We start from the raw sequence: 7,500 nt of genomic DNA on the forward strand, positions 1-7,500 counted from the left end.
CGCCGCCTCGCCCGCGACCTTCCGGGGGTTGCTCTCTGCCGGGGGCTTCGGTCCGTGCTAGGGCGGGCCGGCCACCGCGGCCGGCCCCTCTCTGCCCGCGAAAAAAACAGCCCGCCCGCAAGGCGGGTCCCCGGCTTAAGGCCGAGGAAGGGGGTGACTTCAACAGCACGCGCCGGTGGGACGGGGTGCCGCCACCCCGGCTCCACGGCTCATCGGGCGACCGCCGTCACCGAGCCCCTCCGGCCACGCGGCGAATGCCGAGGCCAGGCCGCGCGCCCCACCGCTGCCCTTCCGACACGGACACGCTGGCAAACAGGTCGGGAGCGGGGGAACCGGGCGCCGCCACCGCGGCGGGCTGGCCGGGCCTTGCTCGGGGAGGAGGCTCTCGGGCGAGGGCCGGGGAAAAAAAAAGCCCGGCCGCGTCGACCCCCGGCTGCCGGCCACTGCCACCGGACCGGCTGCCGGAAAAATGCCTGCCGGAGCGGGCCCCGGCTTAAGGCCAGGCGGAAAAGGGACGAGGCGCCGCCGCCTCACCTGCCACCGATCGTCCCAGGGGGGCCGCCCCCCCTTCAACCGGGCCGGCACGGCAGCCGACCGGAGCGGAGCAACACACACGCGGGGCTTCTCACCGCCTCGCTGCGGCCAGCGAGCGGCTTCTCGACACGGTCTTTCGGGCCGTCTCTCTCGGCTCTCGGCTCTCTCTCTGGTGGCCCTTCACACTGCCCATTCTCTTCTCTCTGGCTTCTCGGGCAGCTCTCCCCCCGAAAGAGCGCCCTGGGCAGGACGGGAACCGGGACCAAGCCACGCGGCTCACCCGGCCTAGGCGGCACTCGCTCTGCCCCGACGACCGCGCGGCGCGGCCGCCCTATCCTCCGCCTTGCGACGCAGGCACCCTGGAAACCTGCGGGGACGCGGCCCGTCACCTCGCTCCCAATATACGGAAAGATAAGTCCAAGGCCGCCGACGCCTCCAAGGAGACGAGTGGAAGTCGACCGGGAGGGTGCGCCAGCGCAGGCCGACCGCTACGTCGACATAGCCGGAGGCAGCCTGGAACAGCGACCCCTTGGTGAACTTCCGCAGGCGGCCGCGACACCAGGTCTACCCGGGCGGACGGAGACCAGGTCTACCCCGGCTCCGGGATACCAGGTCTACCCCGGCCGCCGGGTACAAGGTCTACCCCGTCTCCGGGATACCAGGTCTACCCCGGCCGCCGGGTACAAGGTCTACCCCGTCTCCTGGATACCAGGTCTACCCCGGCCGCCGGGTACAAGGTCTACCCCGGCTCCTGGATACCAGGTCTACCCCGGCCGCCGGGTACAAGGTCTACCCCGTCTCCGGGATACCAGGTCTACCCCGGCCGCCGGGTACAAGGTCTACCCCGTCTCCTGGATACCAGGTCTACCCCGGCCGCCGGGTACAAGGTCTACCCCGGCTCCTGGATACCAGGTCTACCCCGGCCGCCGGGTACAAGGTCTACCCCGTCTCCGGGATACCAGGTCTACCCCGGCCGCCGGGTACAAGGTCTACCCCGGCTCCGGGATACCAGGTCTACCCCGGCCGCCGGGTACAAGGTCTACCCCGGCTCCGGGATACCAGGTCTACCCCGGCCGCCGGGTACAAGGTCTACCCCGTCTCCGGGATACCAGGTCTACCACGGCCGCCGGGTACAAGGTCTACCCCGTCTCCTGGATACCAGGTCTACCCCGGCCGCCGGGTACAAGGTCTACCCCGTCTCCGGGATACCAGGTCTACCCCGGCCGCCGGGTACAAGGTCTACCCCGGCCGCCGGGTACAAGGTCTACCCCGGCTCCGGGATACCAGGTCTACCCCGGCCGCCGGGTACAAGGTCTACCCCGTCTCCTGGATACCAGGTCTACCCCGGCCGCCGGGTACAAGGTCTACCCCGTCTCCGGGGTACCAGGTCTACCCCGGCCGCCGGGTACAAGGTCTACCCCGTCTCCTGGATACCAGGTCTACCCCGGCCGCCGGGTACAAGGTCTACCCCGTCTCCGGGGTACCAGGTCTACCCCGGCCGCCGGGTACAAGGTCTACCCCGTCTCCGGGATACCAGGTCTACCCCGGCCGCCGGGTACAAGGTCTACCCCGTCTCCGGGATACCAGGTCTACCCCGGCCGCCGGGTACAAGGTCTACCCCGTCTCCGGGATACCAGGTCTACCCCGGCCGCCGGGTACAAGGTCTACCCCGGCTCCGGGATACCAGGTCTACCCCGGCCGCCGGGTACAAGGTCTACCCCGGCTCCGGGATACCAGGTCTACCCCGGCCGCCGGGTACAAGGTCTACCCCGGCTCCGGGATACCAGGTCTACCCCGGCCGCCGGGTACAAGGTCTACCCCGTCTCCTGGATACCAGGTCTACCCCGGCCGCCGGGTACAAGGTCTACCCCGTCTCCTGGATACCAGGTCTACCCCGGCCGCCGGGTACAAGGTCTACCCCGGCTCCTGGATACCAGGTCTACCCCGGCCGCCGGGTACAAGGTCTACCCCGTCTCCGGGATACCAGGTCTACCCCGGCCGCCGGGTACAAGGTCTACCCCGTCTCCGGGATACCAGGTCTACCCCGGCCGCCGGGTACAAGGTCTACCCCGTCTCCGGGATACCAGGTCTACCCCGGCCGCCGGGTACAAGGTCTACCCCGGCTCCTGGATACCAGGTCTACCCCGGCCGCCGGGTACAAGGTCTACCCCGTCTCCTGGATACCAGGTCTACCCCGGCCGCCGGGTACAAGGTCTACCCCGGCTCCTGGATACCAGGTCTACCCCGGCCGCCGGGTACAAGGTCTACCCCGGCTCCTGGATACCAGGTCTACCCCGGCCGCCGGGTACAAGGTCTACCCCGGCTCCTGGATACCAGGTCTACCCCGGCCGCCGGGTACAAGGTCTACCCCGGCTCCGGGATACCAGGTCTACCCCGGCCGCCGGGTACAAGGTCTACCCCGTCTCCGGGATACCAGGTCTACCCCGGCCGCCGGGTACAAGGTCTACCCCGGCTCCTGGATACCAGGTCTACCCCGGCCGCCGGGTACAAGGTCTACCCCGGCTCCTGGATACCAGGTCTACCCCGGCCGCCGGGTACAAGGTCTACCCCGTCTCCGGGATACCAGGTCTACCCCGGCCGCCGGGTACAAGGTCTACCCCGTCTCCGGGATACCAGGTCTACCCCGGCCGCCGGGTACAAGGTCTACCCCGGCTCCGGGATACCAGGTCTACCCCGGCCGCCGGGTACAAGGTCTACCCCGTCTCCGGGATACCAGGTCTACCCCGGCCGCCGGGTACAAGGTCTACCCCGTCTCCGGGATACCAGGTCTACCCCGGCCGCCGGGTACAAGGTCTACCCCGTCTCCTGGATACCAGGTCTACCCCGGCCGCCGGGTACAAGGTCTACCCCGGCTCCGGGATACCAGGTCTACCCCGGCCGCCGGGTACAAGGTCTACCCCGTCTCCGGGATACAAGGTCTACCCCGGCCGCCGGGTACAAGGTATACCCCGTCTCCTGGATACCAGGTCTACCCCGGCCGCCGGGTACAAGGTCTACCCCGGCTCCTGGATACCAGGTCTACCCCGGCCGCCGGGTACAAGGTCTACCCCGTCTCCGGGATACCAGGTCTACCCCGGCCGCCGGGTACAAGGTCTACCCCGGCTCCGGGATACCAGGTCTACCCCGGCCGCCGGGTACAAGGTCTACCCCGTCTCCTGGATACCAGGTCTACCCCGGCCGCCGGGTACAAGGTCTACCCCGGCTCCTGGATACCAGGTCTACCCCGGCCGCCGGGTACAAGGTCTACCCCGTCTCCTGGATACCAGGTCTACCCCGGCCGCCGGGTACAAGGTCTACCCCGGCTCCTGGATACCAGGTCTACCCCGGCCGCCGGGTACAAGGTCTACCCGGTCTCCGGGATACCAGGTCTACCCCGGCCGCCGGGTACAAGGTCTACCCCGTCTCCGGGATACCAGGTCTACCCCGGCCGCCGGGTACAAGGTCTACCCCGTCTCCGGGATACCAGGTCTACCCCGGCCGCCGGGTACAAGGTCTACCCCGTCTACGGGATACCAGGTCTACCCCGGCCGCCGGGTACAAGGTCTACCCCGTCTCCGGGATACCAGGTCTACCCCGGCCGCCGGGTACAAGGTCTACCCCGTCTCCTGGATACCAGGTCTACCCCGGCCGCCGGGTACAAGGTCTACCCCGGCTCCTGGATACCAGGTCTACCCCGGCCGCCGGGTACAAGGTCTACCCCGGCTCCTGGATACCAGGTCTACCCCGGCCGCCGGGTACAAGGTCTACCCCGGCTCCTGGATACCAGGTCTACCCCGGCCGCCGGGTACAAGGTCTAGCCCGGCTCCGGGATACCAGGTCTACCCCGGCCGCCGGGTACAAGGTATACCACGTCTCCTGGATACCAGGTCTACCCCGGCCGCCGGGTACAAGGTCTACCCCGGCTCCTGGATACCAGGTCTACCCCGGCCGCCGGGTACAAGGTCTACCCCGGCTCCGGGATACCAGGTCTACCCCGGCCGCCGGGTACAAGGTATACCACGTCTCCTGGATACCAGGTCTACCCCGGCCGCCGGGTACAAGGTCTACCCCGGCTCCTGGATACCAGGTCTACCCCGGCCGCCGGGTACAAGGTATACCCCGTCTCCTGGATACCAGGTCTACCCCGGCCGCCGGGTACAAGGTCTACCCCGGCTCCTGGATACCAGGTCTACCCCGGCCGCCGGGTACAAGGTCTACCCCGGCTCCTGGATACCAGGTCTACCCCGGCCGCCGGGTACAAGGTCTACCCCGGCTCCTGGATACCAGGTCTACCCCGGCCGCCGGGTACAAGGTCTACCCCGTCTCCGGGATACCAGGTCTACCCCGGCCGCCGGGTACAAGGTCTACCCCGGCTCCTGGATACCAGGTCTACCCCGGCCGCCGGGTACAAGGTTTACCCCGGCTCCGGGATACCAGGTGTAGCCCGGGGGGCCGGACAACGGGTCTACCCCGGCGCCCGGAGGAAAAGTCTATTCCGGGGCCATGGCAAGAGGTATTTCCCCATACCCGGGTAGTAGAGCGTTTCTCAATGGCCGGCTTTACCTTTTTTTGCCTGGTGGGGGTGGGGGGGGCGGGCGCGAGGGGGGGGGCTCGGTGTGGGTTTTTGTGGGGGGTGGGGGAATGTGCGTTGCGGGACTTTTGGTTCGAGTTTTCTGGGTTTGTTTTAGGAGTTACGGGGTTATCCCTTTGTTTTTTGTGGCTTGGTTCCCCTTGGTCTGGTTTGGGGTTCGGGTTTCATTTCCCGCGCTTCCCCTTTCCTCCCTTCTCGAAGAGAACGACTCTTCTGTTCCCTCGGCGCAAGAAACTGATCCGGAAAAGGAATTTTCTTGGCGAACTTTATTTCTTTCCCTCTGGTACCCAGAGCGATCCCAGACCAAGCTGACAGGCAGCCTGCGTCAGCCTGCCGTCGAAGCAGCGTCAGCAGCCCCCTCCGCCCGGGGTGCCGCGCAGCCCTACCCGGCCGAACGGAATTTCAGTGGGGCCAGCGCGCAAGGGAAGCGAGGGAGGGAGGGAGGGACGGGGGGGCGAGGGGGGGAAGGGAGGGAGAGAGAGACAGAGAGAGAGGGGCACGGTGACACACACGCCGGCTCCACACACTCGCAATCCGACGCCGCCCCCTCAGAGCCCGCCCATCGACGGTTGGGGGCGCCCCGCCTGAAGACTTTCCCCGCCTCCGCCCATCGACGGTTGGGGGCGCCCCGCCCTGCCCCATCAGACTCCCCGGCGCCGCTCGCAGACTACTTTCCCCACCCCCGTCGCCGTCCCCCGCCCGCTCTCTCCTCGGCCGGTTCGCACACCCGCAGCGGCGGGAGGGCCAGGAGCGGGCCGACACCGAGGAAGGCGGGTCCTTCGGCCAGCAGGGCCGGGGCCCGCGGCAGAGGCGGCCCCTTTGCCGAGAAGCCTTCTCTTCGGCTCTCGCCCAGCCTTCTGCTTTGACGGCCTTCTTTCCTTGACGCTCCAGCCCGGCCTGGCCCCGTCCGAGCCCGGGGCAGGACGGCAGCGGGGTGGGGGGGAGGGGGGTCGAGCGGCTGAAGGCAGTGAGGGATCCGGAGACGGAGGCAGGAGCCGGGCCGCTGTCGCTTTGGGCACGGAGGAGGCGGGAGCGCTGCCGGCTCCCAACGGCCGGCTCCTTCCCTCTCTAGACCGGCGCCGGGCGGCCGGAGGGTGGGTCGTGCGCGGGACAGCAGGTCCGCCCGGGACACCAGGGCGACAGGTCTGCCGCAGCAGCCGGGCGGCCGGAGGCCGGGCCCGGAGTAGGACGACAGGTCTACCCCGGCTCCCGGAAGACCAGGTCTACCCCGAGGCTTCCGTGCACCAGGTCTACCCCGGCTCCCGGAACACCAGGTCTACCCCGGCTCCAGGGGAACAGGCCTACCCCGGCGCCCGGAATTCCAGGTCTACCCCGGCTCCCGGAAGACCAGGTCTACCCCGGCTCCAGGAGAACAGGCCTACCCCGGCGCCCGGAATTCCAGGTCTACCCCGGCTCCCGGAAGACCAGGTCTACCCCGGCGCCCGGAAGACCAGGTCTACCCCGAGGCTTCCGTGCACCAGGTCTACCCCGGCGCCCGGAACACCAGGTCTACCCCGAGGCTTCCGTGCACCAGGTCTACCCTGGCGCCCGGAACACCAGGTCTACCCCGGCTCCAGGGGAACAGGCCTACCCCGGCGCCCGGAATTCCAGGTCTACCCCGGCGCCCGGAAGACCAGGTCTACCCCGAGGCTTCCGTGCACCAAGTCTACCCCGGCGCTCGGAACACCAGGTCTACCCCGGCTCCCGGAACACCAGGTCTACCCCGGCTCCAGGGGAACAGGCCTACCCCGGCGCCCGGAATTCCAGGTCTACCCCGGCGCCCGGAAGACCAGGTCTACCCCGAGGCTTCCGTGCACCAAGTCTACCCCGGCGCTCGGAACACCAGGTCTACCCCGGCTCCCGGAACACCAGGTCTACCCCGGCTCCAGGGGAACAGGCCTACCCCGGCGCCCGGAATTCCAGGTCTACCCCGGCTCCCGGAAGACCAGGTCTACCCCGGCTCCAGGAGAACAGGCCTACCCCGGCGCCCGGAATTCCAGGTCTACCCCGGCTCCCGGAAGACCAGGTCTACCCCGGCGCCCGGAAGACCAGGTCTACCCCGAGGCTTCCGTGCACCAGGTCTACCCCGGCGCCCGGAACACCAGGTCTACCCCGGCTCCAGGGGAACAGGCCTACCCCGGCGCCCGGAATTCCAGGTCTACCCCGGCGCCCGGAAGACCAGGTCTACCCCGAGGCTTCCGTGCACCAAGTCTACCCCGGCGCTCGGAACACCAGGTCTACCCCGGCTCCCGGAACACCAGGTCTACCCCGGCTCCAGGGGAACAGGCCTACCCCGGCGCCCGGAATTCCAGGTCTACCCCGGCGCCCGGAAGACCAGGTCTACCCCGAGGCTTCCGTGCACCAGGTCTACCCCG

This window comes from Lonchura striata, chromosome 33, assembly GCF_050655825.1.
Source record: "Lonchura striata isolate lonStrDom1 chromosome 33, ASM5065582v1, whole genome shotgun sequence".
NCBI classification, from domain to species: Eukaryota; Metazoa; Chordata; class Aves; order Passeriformes; family Estrildidae; genus Lonchura; species Lonchura striata.